At 52.9% G+C, this 15,568-nt stretch overlaps 1 pseudogene; it reads right to left on the bottom strand.

The window, feature by feature from the left end:
* Positions 1 to 944: 944 nt before the first annotated feature.
* LOC148788006 (25S ribosomal RNA) lies at positions 945 to 1,691 on the bottom strand (annotated as a pseudogene; the record flags this gene model as incomplete).
* Between the last annotated feature and the right edge of the window lie 13,877 nt (positions 1,692 to 15,568).

Here is a 15,568-nt window from a genome sequence, read left to right as displayed (position 1 = left end):
CTTCGGGATGTCTCGAGACCTGACAAATAAGTCGTGGGCAAGATGTCTTTACATTCTAATGTCATCGTCGGAAGTGATCGAAGGCGACGGCCACGAGAGCAGTGCCGGACGGCAGCAGACGCGCCAGCGCCCACAGGCCGATGGCAGCAGACAGTGCAGACAACGCCTGCTGATGTGCGCGGGTGCAGGCAGACGAAAGCAGATGGTGTAGGCAGCCCCTGCTGACGTGCGCGCGTGTAGGAGGACGGCAGCACACGCGACCTGGCCGACCACTACCGACATGCGCGCGTGCGCCTGGAGCCTCTGTTATCAATGTGCGCGCGCGCCTGTGCACACACTGACGACGCGTGCACTCAGACAGACGTCAGTAGGCGGGCGCCTATGCAGGAAGCCCCTGCCGACCTGCGCGGGGGCGCCTGGAGGCTCTGTTGCCGACGTGTGCGCGCGCCTAAAGCCTCTGCTGTCGACTTACGAGCGCGCCTGTGGGGATAGTGCCGACATGCGTGCGCAGGCAGACGGCAGCAGACGGGCGCCCGTGCAGGCAGCCCTTGTTGGCCTGCGCGCGCACCTGCCCGGCCACTACCGACGTGCGGGCAGGCCTGGGCAGACCCCTGCAGTCTCCCGCCCGCGAGCAGGCAGACGGCAGTAGATGGGCGTGTGCGCAGGCCTTGCCAACCACTGCCAAAGTGCGTGAGCGCCTCGAGCCTCTACACTGCCGACGAGCGCGCGCGCCTGGGCCGGCCCCTGCCGATGTCTCTGGACTCCCTAACGTTGCCGTCAACTGCCGCGTCCCAGTTCAGGAAATTTAACCCGATTCCCTCTTGGAGCACGCGCTGAACGCACTGTCTGTCGGGCTTCCCCCGACCCTTAGGATTGACTAACTCATGTGCAAGTGTCGTTCATATGGAACCTTTCCTATCTTCGGCCTTCCAACCTAGCGACCGCCACGATCGCCGCGCCCTCCTACTCATCGGGGCCTGGGCCTTGCCCCGACGGTCGAGTATAGGTCGCGCGCATGAACGCCATCCATTTTTGGGACTAGTTGATTCGGCAGGTGAGTTGTTACACACTCCTTAGCGGATTTTGACTTCCATGACCACCGTCCTGCTATCTTAATTGACCAACACCCTTTGTGGGATATAGGTTAGCGCGCAGTTGGGTACCGTAACTCGGCTTTCGGTTCATCCTGCATCGCCAGTTCTACTGATAAAAAATGGCCCACTTGGAGCTCTCGATTCCCTGGCACGGCTCAACAGAGCAACCGTGCCATCCTACTTATTTAACGTTTGAGAATAGGTCGAGGGCATTGCCCCTCCCCCCCCCCCCCGATGCCTCTAATCATTGGCTTTACCCGATAGAACTCGCGCTCGAGCTCCAGCTATCCTGAGGGAAACTTTAGAGGGAATCAGCTACTAGATGGTTTGATTAGTCTTTATCCCCTATACCCAAGTCAGACGAACGATTTGCACGTCAGTATTGCTGCGGGCTTCCACCAGAGTTTCCTCTGGCTTCGCCGCGCTCAGGCATAGTTCACCATCTTTCGGGTCCCGACAAGTATGCTCACTCGAACCCTTCTCAGAAGATCAAGGTCGGTCGGCGTTGCACCCCTCGGGGGAAATCACGCCGGTCAGCTTCCTTACGCCTTACGGATTTGCTCGCCCGTTGACTCTCACACATCTCAGACTCCCTGGTTCGTCTTTCAAGATGGGTTGAATAGGGACCCCGCTGGCCAGCACCAGGAGTGCGCAATTGTCGAAGCACGCCGGAGGCGCCCACTGTACGCCGCTATCGGGGCGACGGCATTCCGCGGGTATATCGACTGCCCGGGCTTTGGCCGCCGCCTCAATTCGCGCTGGTCCGCACCCCGAGTCGATCGACGGATCGGCTCTCGCCGTTCCACATCCGACCAGGGCACATCGCTGGCCCCCATCCGCTTCTCTCTCGACAATTTCAAGCACTCTTTGACTCTCTTTTCAAAGTCCTTTTCATCCCTCACGGTACTTGTTCGCTATCTATCTCTTGCCCGTATTTAGCCACGGACATAATTTACAGCCCGATTAGGGTTGCATTCCCAAACAACCCAACTCGCTGACAACGCCTCGTGGTGCGACAGGGTCCAGGCACGACGGCGCTCTCACCCTCTCCGACGCCCCTTTCCAGGGGACTTGGGCCCGGTCCGCCGCTGAGGACGCTTCTCTAGACTACAATTCCGACAGGGAAGCCGCCCGATTCTCAAGTTGGGCTATTCCCGGTTTGCTCGTTGTTACTAGGGGAATCCTTGTAAGTTTCTTTTCCTCCGCTTATTGATATGCTTAAACTCATAGGGGATGTTGTCACTGCCCGAGCAGGGATCCAACATGCCCATACACGCCAATAACCACACACGGGCCCATTACGTATGCAATGATCGCCATCCCACGACGCATTCAAGCGTCTCGGCAGGTGAACGGCAGCAAGCACGCCCAAGCATGCCCCGATAGGCACGAAGATTCGGGACGAAACATGACTTGGGAACCGAGCACAAACCTAGGGACCGGAGCGACTAGCTTATTTGGGCAATCGTCGGCTGCTTCCCGACGCCTCCACTTTCGCAGGCAACGGGCTACTAGCAAGCGCACCCAAAAGCATACCCAGCTCCCGAGCGGGAGCCTTGCATGTCGGGATTTCTGACTTTGGCCACCCACATGCTACTGATTTCGGGGTCGCGGTGTCACGGGCTGCCCGCACACTAGGCCCCCGTGACGCGCACTTCGGCCACTCAACCGTTCTACATGGCCGACCACTCAGCCTTCATCGACAGACGACGGACACCCAACTGTGTTAGAGTCTTAGGTGTAGGCCTTTTATTGCTTTGTTATTGCTTTGTTATTTGCTTTATGTTGTTTAGATTCCTCAAGGGGACGTTACGCCTCTTGAGTTGCAAATTTCAGCTTTCCTAGTGTCTAGTGTAGGCAATAGGATTTATTTTTTTAAGCCTATTATAGGGGGGAATGAGTTCAAGAAGCTTGGTTTAGTGACGTGTTGGAGTCCCCCTCAAGGCGAACCCCTTGCTCTAGCATCGTTGATCATTGTATACGCATTTTCAGTTCAATGCAATTTGGTTTTCTGAATCCGCGTGCGCAATTTACTGTTTTGTGATTGTTCCTCCCGACTCTGATATATTCGGCGCGCTGCATTAGTGCCGAGCGGAGGTATTGGCGGACGTAGTCAGCGGACTACTAGCCACACGACGCGTTGTGTGATAGGCGCCTCGTGAGAGGTGGTATCAGAGCCTCGTGCCACGATGGGGCCGAGGCGGACCGCTACTGTTGCGAGGGCATCGGGGCAAGATCCGGAAAGCCCGCGACATGCCGCAGCTTCAACCAGCGAGAGAGCTGAGAACCCGGAGGACGGACACTCCCGGTTGGTGGAATTGGAGACGAAGGTCTCTTCTCTAGAATCTGAGATCACGGTGCTGAATTCGGAGTTGGACGAGTGTCGGCACGTGATTCAGGAGATGGCTGGCGTATTCGGAAACGACAGCATTGCCGATATGCGGCGTGACATGGAGCAGATGTCCATTCAGATTGGACTGCTCCAGCGTGCAGTGGGTAGCACGCCTATGGTTGCTCACGACCCCGGTGCTAGGCTTCGAATACCAGAACCGAAGGCCTATAGCGGTGAGCGTGATGCGAAGGAGGTCGAGAACTTCCTCTTTGACATGGAACAGTACTTCCTTGCGGCAGACGTGCGGGACGAGGCAAGGAAGGTTGCGACTGCGACCATGTACCTGACTGGTGACGCAAAGCTGTGGTGGCGGACCAAGTTTGCGGAAATCCAGGCTCATCAAATACAGCTCGACACGTGGGCTCTTCTACGGGAGGCGATCAGAGAGCAGTTCTTCCCCGAGAATGTGGAGTACAATGCCAGGAGGGCATTGCGAAAGCTTGAACATACAGGTTCCGTGCGGGAATATGTCAAAGCTTTCTCAGCGCTGATGCTGAACATCCGAGACATGTCGGAGGCAGACAAGCTGTTCACTTTCATGGAAGGCTTGAAACAGTGGGCGAGAAACGAGTTGCAGAGGCAACGAGTGACTGATTTGAGTTCGGCTATCATCGCGGCCGAACGCCTGGCAGATTTCAACCAAGAGACTCGGAAGGATAGGCAGGCGACGCCTGGTCCTGCACAGAATAAGTCGAATGGGATGAAATCGTTCAGGAATATCTTCAACAGAGGTGGGGGAGACCAGAAACCCCACGCTCAGAATGGCTCGCAGGGCGGTTCAGACAGGAACAGGCCCCAAGAGAACAAGCAGGGAGCACCCGAGAGGAGGAGAGGGTGTTTCTTCTGCGATGGTCCGCATGGGTATCGGGATTGCCCGAAGAGACGGGTGTTGAATGCATTGGCAACGACCTTTGCCGACAATGCGTCATCCTCAAAGAGTGTGGAGCCACAAGCAGAGGCAGGTGGTGAGAAAGACACGGAGGAGGATGAGGACAACTTGGGGGCCGTATCCCAATGGTGCAACACAGTCTCTATGGTGGCGGCGAAGAGAGTTGTGCCACCCCTTGCGAAAAAGACTGTCCCGGCTCTTACTGTGGAACAGCCGGAACTGAAAGAAGAAGAAGTTCAGCCCCGGATTCCTAGGAAGAAAGGGTTGATGTTCGTTGATGTGAAGATTCATGGCAAGCCGATTCGAGCCATGATCGACACTGGAGCCTCTCACAACTACCTTGCGAGCGCCGAAGTGGCGAGACTCGGGCTCGTGCTGGAGAAGGGAGTTGGGCGTGTGAAGGCGATCAACTCGGCTGCACAACCCATTGCCGGTGTAGCCAAGTCTGTGCAGATTAAGGTTGGTGCTTATGAAGGAAAGACCAATCTTTCGGTTGTGGTAATGGACGATTTCAAGCTTATCCTCGGGCTTGAATTTCTACGGGATACACGCACAGCTGTTCTACCCCATGTCGACTCGCTGATGATGATGGGAGCGAAACCGTGTGTCATCCCTACCTTGGCCGGACGTACTGGAGAGAGGAATTTGTCGGCCATGCAGTTTGAGAAGGGTCGCAAGCGGAATGAACCATCCTACTTGTGCACTCTTTGCCTTGATGAAATAGAAGAGGTGTCAGGGCCCATCCCGGGCGGCATTAAGAAACTGTTGATGGAGTTTGAAGACGTGATGCCAGGCGAGCTGCCTCGGAAGCTACCGTCGAAGAGGGCAGTGGATCACGAGATTGAGTTGGTGCCTGGCACGAGGCCGCCCGCCAGGGCACCGTACAGAATGTCGCAACCTGAGCTTGTGGAGCTTAGGAAGCAGTTGAAGGATATGTTGGAGAGCGGAATCATCAAACCCGCGAAGTCACCGTATGGAGCGCCGGTCCTGTTTCAGAAGAAGGCCGACGGCTCCCTACGCCTGTGTTGTGACTATCGGGCACTGAACAAGATCACTGTGAAGAACAAGTACCCGATACCGTTGGTGGCAGACTGCTTCGACCGTTTGAGTGGAGCGAACTACTTCACGAAGATAGACTTGAGGTCGGGCTATTGGCAGGTCCGAGTCAAGGAGGGTGATGAGGCGAAGACGACAGTTGTCACGAGGTACGGAGCTTTCGAGTTTCTTGTCATGCCTTTCGGCCTAACTAATGCTCCCGCAACCTTCAGCACCTTGATGAACCAGGTACTTCACGGTTTTCTTGATGAGTTTGTGGTGGTGTACCTGGACGACATTGTGATATACAGCAGAACCTTGGCCGAGCACGAGGACCATTTGCGGCAGGTTCTGACGAGACTCCGCGAGCACGAGCTGTACGTGAAGGTGTCGAAGTGCTCGTTTGCTCGGGAGACTATCAGTTTCTTGGGACACATCGTGGAGAGAGGACGCATTCGGATGGATCCCAAGAAAGTACAGGCTATCGAGGAGTGGAGACCGCCGAGCGATGTTCATGACTTGCGCTCATTTCTTGGCTTGGCGAACTATTATCGGCGTTTCGTGAAGGACTACTCCACGATCGCACGGCCTTTGACAGACTTACTGAAGAAGACGGAGACTTGGAATTGGACACCCCAATGCCAAGTAGCCTTCGATGATTTGAAGAGAGCGATGATGACAGATCCTGTGTTGGCCTTACCAGATATGTCAAAGCCATTCTTGGTGGAGACAGACGCTTCAGACTTTGCTTTAGGAGGAGTTCTGATGCAAGATGGCCATCCAGTTGCCTTTGAGAGCAGAAAGTTGAAGGATGCTGAACGACGTTATTCAGTGCACGAGAAGGAGTTGTTGGCCGTAGTTCATTGCGTTCGACTATGGCGACACTATTTGTTAGGCTCTCCCTTCGTGGTCAGGACGGATAACACTGCAGTGAGTCATTTCATGTCGCAGCCGAAGCTGACCAGTAGGCAGGCACGTTGGCAGGAGTTGTTGTCAGAGTTTCACTTCGTGTTGGAGTACCGGGCCGGCTCCAGCAACCACGCAGCTGACGCCTTGAGCCGCAGGGCGGACTTGGCGAACTTGGAGTCGATAGCAGCGCTCTCCTCTAGCGCGGCTGCTATCTCTGTGAAGGATCAGGTGCGGGAGTTACTACCGAGGGATCCCGCAGCGCAAGGCCTGATTCGGCTTGTCGAGCAGGGCAAGGCTCGACACTTTTGGATCGAGGATGGATTGTTGATGACCAAGGGAAACCGCGTATATATTCCGAGAGGCGGGGACCTACGGAAATCACTTCTTTCCGAATGCCACGACACACTTTGGGCGGGACACCAAGGACAGGAGCGCACGTTTGCCTTGGTGAAGAGGGCCTACTATTGGCCACAACTGCGGGACGATGTCGAGACGTATGTCCGCACTTGCTTGATTTGTCAGCAGGACAAGGCAGACCATCAGAAGAAGGCTGGTTTGCTACAACCACTTCCCATCCCAAAGCGTCCATGGGAGAGCGTCTCCATGGATTACATCTCTGGATTGCCTAAAGTCGGGGACTTAGGCTCTATTATTGTCGTGGTCGATCGTTTGTCAAAATATGCTACATTCATCGCAGCACCCAAACACGTTACAGCAGAAGGGACGGCTCATCTCTTCTTCAAGCACATCGTCAAACATTGGGGACTGCCAAAAGATATTGTCAGTGATCGTGACTCCCGTTTCACTGGCGTCTTCTGGACCGAGTTGTTCAAACTCCTCGGGTCCACACTTTCCATGAGCTCGAGCTATCATCCACAGTCCGATGGTCAGACAGAACGCTTTAATTCTATGTTGGAGGACTACCTTCGGCACTTTGTGCGAGGTACGCAGAAGGATTGGGTGAAGCTCCTGGATGTCGCTCAGCTGTGTTTCAATGCTCAAAAGAGCTCTTCGACTAACAAGAGCGCTTTTGAAATCGTCACTGGGCAGCAGCCGCTCCTTCCTCACACTCTTGACATCCCACAAAGTGTGAGATCCCCTCTTGCTCGAAGTTTCTCCCAGGAGTGGAAGCAGAATGTTGATATCGCTAAAAGTTGCCTGGAGACAGCTCAGAAGCGGATGAAGAAGTATGCAGATCAGAATCGCCGCTTCGTTGAGTTCAATGCGGGAGACCTGGTGCTGGTGAAGGTCCCGGATCCGAGATTGTCAAAGTCATCAAGGGGGAGAGATCCTCGGTTGATGCAGAAATATGTTGGTCCTTTGCCGGTCCTTAGGCGTATTGGGACGGTAGCATACAAGGTGGAGCTGCCGCCGTGGTGGAAGATCCACAACGTCTTCCATGTCAGCCAATTGAAGAAGTACTCAGCAGACAGGGAAGACGATACCCGCAATCAACCCAGCCGCCCACAACTCGAATTGAAGAAGATGAAGGAGAAGGTGGCTGAAGCGATCCTAGATCACCGAGTGACGAGTACCGCGAAGAAAGACCACACAGAGTACTTGGTGAAATGGAGGGGATGCAGCAGCGAGGAGAACACTTGGGAGCGAGTGACGAACCTAAAGGCGTTTCTACCCCTTGTCGAAGCGTACCGTGCTTCCGTAGCGCCGGGGACGTCGCTATCTCAGGTGGGGGAGAATGTCACGGGCTGCCCGCACACTAGGCCCCCGTGACGCGCACTTCGGCCACTCAACCGTTCTACATGGCCGACCACTCAGCCTTCATCGACAGACGACGGACACCCAACTGTGTTAGAGTCTTAGGTGTAGGCCTTTTATTGCTTTGTTACTGCTTTGTTATTTGCTTTATGTTGTTTAGATTCCTCAAGGGGACGTTACGCCTCTTGAGTTGCAAATTTCAGCTTTCCTAGTGTCTAGTGTATGCAATAGGATTTATTTTTTTAAGCCTATTATAGGGGGGAATGAGTTCAAGAAGCTTGGTTTAGTGACGTGTTGGAGTCCCCCTCAAGGCGAACCCCTTGCTCTAGCATCGTTGATCATTGTATACGCATTTTCAGTTCAATGCAATTTGGTTTTCTGAATCCGCGTGCGCAATTTACTGTTTTGTGATTGTTCCTCCCGACTCTGATATATTCGGCGCGCTGCATTAGTGCCGAGCGGAGGTATTGGCGGACGTAGTCAGCGGACTACTAGCCACACGACGCGTTGTGTGATAGGCGCCTCGTGAGACGCGGGCAACAGACAACGACAAGCACACCCAAGCTGTGTGGGTGCTACCGGAAGTCGACAGGCGGGGGTGCAAGCCGTCGCCGGCCGCCCTTGACGCCTCAATTTTTGCAGGCAACGGGCTACTAGCAAGCGCACCCAAAAGCATACCCCAGCTCCTGAGCGGGAGCCTTGCATGCCGGGATTTCCGACGTTTGCACACCACAAGCTACTAATTTCAACGTCACAAGCCACAAGCGGCGACAAGCACCCCCGATCGTCGGATCCCGACTGCACCCACATCGGTCTGCTTATGCGAGGGGAGGCCGACAAGCATTAGCGGACTGACCAACCTTGCTTGGACGGAGCTCGTGTTGGCCATGTTTTAGCAAATCGCAATGGAAGCTCGCCCCAGACGGTTTGCCGTTGCGGACGTGATGGCGTTCGGCGCACACAATGCAAATGGGCATTGGCCGCTCACAACACCGTACACCGGAAAAGCTCGTCGGACTCTCGCCGCCAAAACAAGGCCAACACAAGCCACGCACAAGTCATGAGGGCGGCCGAGGCTTGGGGGCTGCGGGGGGGCGCCTTGCCCCTGCCCGCCCCCAGCGCCCAGACCCCCCTCAAGCACCCTCCTCCCCCTATAATAGGCTTAAAAAAAAAAGTCTTGTGACAAGACTAGACATTGAAAAGGCTGATGAAGGCACTTTTTTGCCCTTTTTGAAGCATTTTAGCGTATTTTTGTATGAAACTTTGCACATCACCTCAAAATCACATGATTAATTCATTTTTGTTGAAATAATTTAATTTTGACTTATAAAAATATTTATTTAATTATTTTATTTATTAAAAAATAATAAATAAAAGGGAAAAATGGGAAACATATGAAGACACATGTGACAAGTGAGAAATATGTGGAATAATATTTTTATTTTTTATGCATCGTATTTGTATCGCGAAATATTTATTTTATTATATTCAGTTATATTATGTGTCCCAAAAGTTTGAAAAAGCAGCGAAAAAAATTTGAGGGTTCACATTCAAATCCCTTGTTGTCCAACAAAAATATTATGTATACATGAGCATTGCGTCTTCATGAGCACTTCCATACGAGTTATCAGATGGAGCAACATCGATGTTTTTCGGGAACACCCTGTCAATTGTCTTCCCACAATCATCAAAATCGGACAAATAAGCTTCGGGATATTTCGAGACCTGACAAATAATCGATGGGCAAGATGTCTTTACATTCTAATGTCATCATTGGGATGAGTGTTGCAAAGGTTTATGAAAAACAGCATGATGGAAGGCGATGAGCACGAGAGCAGTGCCGGACAGGAGCAGACGCCCCAACGCTCACTGGCCGACGGCAGTAGACGGTGTACGCAGCCGCTGCCAACGTCTTACAGGCTTGCTCTTCTTTCTCGCAGCGGAATGTAATTCTGATATACTTTTCCCCTGTGCGGCCTCAAAAGTGACGCCTTACCTTTGATAGGTCTTCGCACATATCAGAGTATAGGCACAGTCCGTCGCGTGTCTTTGACACTGAAACTCGCTAGCGCAACATCTGAACGCCTCCCATTGCTGCACCGCGTGCCCTTGCGCTCGTCTATCCAGAATGCCCATACTCGCTGAGGCTCTCGGCACTCGTGCCTTAACATACAATCTCGAAACCTGTCGACGTATTGCTTAATGGGAAGGAGCATCCTCGCTCCGCCTCGGCATTATGGCACTACGCTTGCGCCGGCGACGCCCATCTCATGCCCAATACTCACTTGGTTCATCCTAGGCGCTCGCCCTCGTCATGGCCGCCTTCCATGCGTTGCCCAAGTAGGACCGGATCATAAGTCCGAGGCGCAATCGCTATGCCGACATCTTGCCATTATCTCGCACGGCATGCCCAACATGCCTCCTTGCCTTTCAGCTTTGGCTTCATAATATGCCCACAGTGCGGCATCATCCCACGATCGCTCATCTTTAGCTAAAGGACCCCCATGGACTGCTTGAACTTAATAGCGCATTCCATGAGTTGGATCACGAGGTCTTCGAATGATTGCCTCGATCACCCATTCGCACCTGATCTATCGCAGCCTGCGGGGCAACCTTTCACATCACACGAGCCTCTCGGCAGTCTCGGCGCCCAACATAAGCCATCCTGGCCCTACGTTGCCAGTCAGGTTTCCAAGCCCTACGGGGACTCTAGCGTTCCTCTCATGAGCTGCCTAGAGCCGGCTCTTGAAGGCCCCCATCATGCCCCCAAGAGATGCTCATTTATTGCAGACGTCTTCTAAAGCTACTGCCGTCGTGCACGGGTAGGGCTGGCTGGAGCTCACCACTACATGCCCCCCCTTATAATAGGCTTAAGAAAATAATCTCTTGTTCCAAGAGTAGAACACTCAAAAGGCTGAGGAGTGCACTTTTCCAGCATCTCCAAGGATAAAGCACTCTGTTTCACACATTAAGCTCCTACTCGCGCCTAAGGTTGCGCTCCATCATTGCTGCGTGCTGGCTGACATCCCCTAGTCACCTGCACGTCCGCCACAAGTGTTACAGCCAACCTCTAGCACAAGGTGCGGCCTGTGACACCCTCACCCACTCGTTCTGTTGACATCCTCGTCAACACATACACGAAGGATTGATGTGTATGCGGTGCCCAATACTCTCTCTCAGTATCTCGCGACACCAGACCGACCTCCTGCTCTTTCGAGCGCTCCATCGTGAAGTGCCTCTCCAGCACAACACGTTATCTCCCACAACGATGCCTCTGCTGCACTCGAGGTGATCAACTCAACCCAAACGAAAGTCTGTGTGCTCGTCTACACCTTCGTCCTAAATCGGTTGCTAAGCTCCCCCACAAAACATAGTGTCTCTCATGCACTCATTTAATACTAAAATTGAACGGAAGTATGCGCTTCTCTCTGCACTCTCTTCCAAAGGTGGCAGGTAACTCTCAACAAACAATGCCTCAGATACACTGCCTGATAGCCTCAAGCAGGTAGTCTGTGTACTCGTCTACACTCTCTTCCACAATATCGCTCACATTAGAAGTTTGTGCCTTTCTCTAGACTCACTTCTCAATGTAACTTGCTGAAGTCGGAAGTTCGTGCCTCGCTCTACACTCTCTTCCCAACCGTCGCTCACATTACAAGTCTGTGCCTTTCTCTACAGTCTCTTCTCAATGTAGCCTGCTGAAGTCGGAAGTCTGTGCCTGGCTCTACGCTGTCTTCGGAAGTCTATGCCTCTCTACACTCTTTAGAAGTCTGTGCCTAGCTCTACACTCTCTTCCCAATTCTCTCAACTATGCTCAAAATCTTGTGAAGTGCGCCTCTGAAATATCCGATGCTCCTCAAGATACTGCCTCCAATACATTCGAATTGATCTGGAATGAAAGGAGTGTCTGATGTTCCTCAAGATAGTGCCTCATATACACTCGAATTAATATGGAATGACGTGCGAAGTGGGAGTCTATGTGCACTCTTCGCACTCCCTCACCCACACGAGGTGTTGCCGCCCTCGGCAAACACGCAAACCCGCCCCTTTGGTAGACCACACTTAGACACTTGCAAACACCTAATGGGCCAAATGCCCAACTGTCGGGACCGCGCCGCTCGTAGACCGAACGTCTCTACAAAGGGTTCTCGCTCAACCCAATGTGAAAATGAGACCCCTGCCCCGAGTCTGGTTGACGACCAAGCTCAAATCCTACTCGACCGCAAAACTCAATCTCATTGCCTTGGCCCAAGCGCTTGACTGCAACTGCAAGGATAGGATCTATGAATTCCCATCTAGCAGTAAACTCCAAACGCTAGTCTCGCATCTGTCCAATCACTAACAAGAATGGGATGTTCAACTCCTGTCTCGACTGCACTAACAAGGTTGGGGTTTCTCGCTCCCAATCCCTGCCCTAATATCACGTTCAAATCTGGCTTGCGCGAAAGTCAAACTCAAGCGCCTCAAACTCAAATTTAACTCTAAGCCCGACCGACCCGGCCGCACCATGCCGTACATGGTGCCGATGGAGCTTGATGCTCCCCTCGCGATTCTCAACTCGGTAATCCCCGTCGAAAATCCTTAGACCAAAGAGCCCAAAATATGGTGTCAGAATCCCGTCGAGGAACCTTCTCAATTCAGCTCAAACTCGTGCTCCTGGCGAGCACCCAACACATGGATTAGTGGGCTGCTCCCACTCAAACTCCACACAAGTTATCTTTCTCACTTAACTGATGCCTATGCTCCTTGGTTCTTGAAGCGTGCCGTCTCTCTCTCTAGACGCACCCTCACCTACCACAATAGCACTTCATCACATAATTCTCGGCCACACACGGCTCGCACTGAATACTGCCCACAACGAAAAGGGTCTCAACGTCCACTCCTCGCAACCCCAAGGGTGGCTTGTTCCACGCACCTCATGTGCAACTGTGATTCGGCTCCTGCATATTCAGCACATCCTCCTCTGCTAGAAACTCTTCATACTAATGAGAAGGTGGCCCTTCATCCACCACTCTCAACTCAAGGTGGTATCTCGCCCACCAAAATGGCCTCGTTGCAACGACCGCCTCCTGGCTTACGGCAATCAGCACACATGGTTGCTACACTCACTCACAAACATGGCTCTCGCAGTCAACCCAACTCATTGGCATGTCCCGCTCTCGCTCAGGGAAGTCAAGTGAACTCTGAAATCTGAATATCAATCTGCCGAAAAGCTTTGAACCACGGTTGACAGCTCGCCCAACACATCTGCGGCACCCACACACCTGCCAACTAACAACAATGAAGTTGGACCGTAGCCACTTGCTCTCTGAAGCAACCTAAATGCGCATAAAGGACTCTACCCAACATGATCTCTGGAGTAAACGTCCCCCAAAATCATATGATGTCTCTCAGAATCACAACGATATGATTTTGTCTCAACTGATGGTCTCAACTGATGCCAACTCGCCTCTACCTGACGTAGAGCTCATATGCCATTCATCAACCGGGAGGTCTCGTCCTCCAGGCTCGAAATTCACCTTGGCCCATGAAGGCAACGAGGCTCTGATACCAAGTCTCACAGGCGTGCTCTTCTTTCTCGCAACGGAATGTAATTTTAATATATTTTTCGCCTGTGCAGCCTCAAAGGTGACGCCTAACCTTCGACCGACCTTCGCACATATCAGAGTATAGCGACAGTCAGTCGCGTGTCCTCGACACTGAAACTCGCTAGCACGACATCTGAACGCCTCCCAGCGCTGAACCGCGTGCTCTTGCGCTCGCCTATCCAGAATGCCCATACTCGTTGAGGCTCTCGACACTAGTACCTTAGCGTCTCGCCCACAATCTCGGAACCTGCCGACGCACTGCTTAATGGCAAGGAGCATCCCCGCTCCACCTCTGCATTACGGCACTACGCTTGCGCCCGCAACGCCTATCTCATGCCCAACACTCACTCGGTACATCCTACGCGCTCGCCCTCATCATGACCGCTTTCCATGCCTTGCCCGAGTAGGACCGCATCATAAGTCCGAGGCGCAATCGCTATGGCGACATCTTGCCGTTATCTCGCACGGCATGCCCAACAGCCTTTCAGCTTTGGTTTCATAATATGCCCACAATGTGGTGATCAGCCTTTCAGCCATGGACTGCTTGAACTTAATAGCGCATTCCATGAGTTGGATCACGAGGTCTTCGAATGATTGCCTCGATCACCCATTCGCACCTGATCTATCGCAGCCTGCGGGGCAACCTTTCACATCACACGAGCCTCTTGGCAGTCTCGGCAGTCTCGGCGCCCAACATAGGCCATCTTGGCCCTACGTTGCCAGTCAGGTTTCCAAGCCCTACGGGGACTCTAGCGCTCCTCTCATGAGCTGCCTAGAGCCAGCTCTTGAAGGCCCCCATCATGCCCCCAAGAGATGCTCATTTAGTGCAGACATCTTCTAAAGCTACTGTCGTCGTGCACGGGGAGGCCTGGGTGGAGCTCACCACTACATGCCCCCTCTTATAATAGGCTTAAGAAAATAATCTCTTTTCCAAGAGTAGAACACTTAAAAGGCTGAGGAGTGCACTTTTCCCGCATCTCCAAGGATAAAGCACTCTGCTTCACACATAAAGCTCCTACTCGCGCCCAAGGTTGCGCTCCATCATCGCTGCGTGCTGGCTGACATTCCCTAGTCGCCCGCACGTTCGCCACAAGTGTTACAGCCGACCTCTAGTCCAAGGTGCAGCCTGTGACACCCTCACCCACTCGTTCTGTTGACGTCCTCGTCAACACATACACGAAGGATTGATGTGTATGCGGTGCCCAATACTCTCTCTCAGTATCTTGCGACACCAGACCGACCTCCTGCTCTTTCGAGCGCTCCATCGTGAAGTACCTCTCCAGCACAACACGTTATTTCCCACAACGATGCCTCTGCTGCACCCGAGGTGATCAACTCAACCCAAATGGAAGTATGTGTGCTCGTCTACACCTTCGTCCTAAATCGGTTGCTAGGCTCCCCCACAAAATATAATGTCTCTCATGTACTCATTCAACACTAAAATAGAACGGAAGTCTGCGCCTCTCTCTGCACTCTCTTCCAAAGGTGGCGGGTAACTCTCAACAAACAGTGCCTCAGATACACTGCCTGATCGCCTCAAGCAGGAAGTATGTGTACTCGTCTACACTTTCTTCCCCAATGTCGCTCACATTAGAAGTCTGTGCCTTTCCCTAGACTCTCTTCTCAATGTAGCTTGCTGAAGTCGGAAGTTTGTGCCTCGCTTTACACTCTCTTCCCAACAGTCGCTCACATTAGAAGTCTGTGCCTTTCTCTACACTCTCTTCTCAATGTAGCCTGCTGAAGTCGGAAGTCTGTGCCTCGCTCTACACTCTCTTCCCGACTGTTGTTCACTGAAGTTGAAAGTTTGTGCCTGGCTCTACACTCTCTTTGGAAGTCTGTGCCTCTCTACACTATCTTCGGAAGTCTGTGCCTCTCTACGCTCTCTTCGGAAATCTATGCCTGGCTCTACACTCTCTTCCCGATTCTCTCAACTGTGTTCCAAGTC

Source organism: Sesamum indicum, linkage group LG5 (genome assembly GCF_026168435.1).
Source record: "Sesamum indicum cultivar Baizhima isolate 11 linkage group LG5, ASM2616843v1, whole genome shotgun sequence".
In the NCBI taxonomy this organism is placed as follows: Eukaryota; Viridiplantae; Streptophyta; class Magnoliopsida; order Lamiales; family Pedaliaceae; genus Sesamum; species Sesamum indicum.
This window is presented reverse-complemented; position numbering and strand designations above follow the sequence as displayed.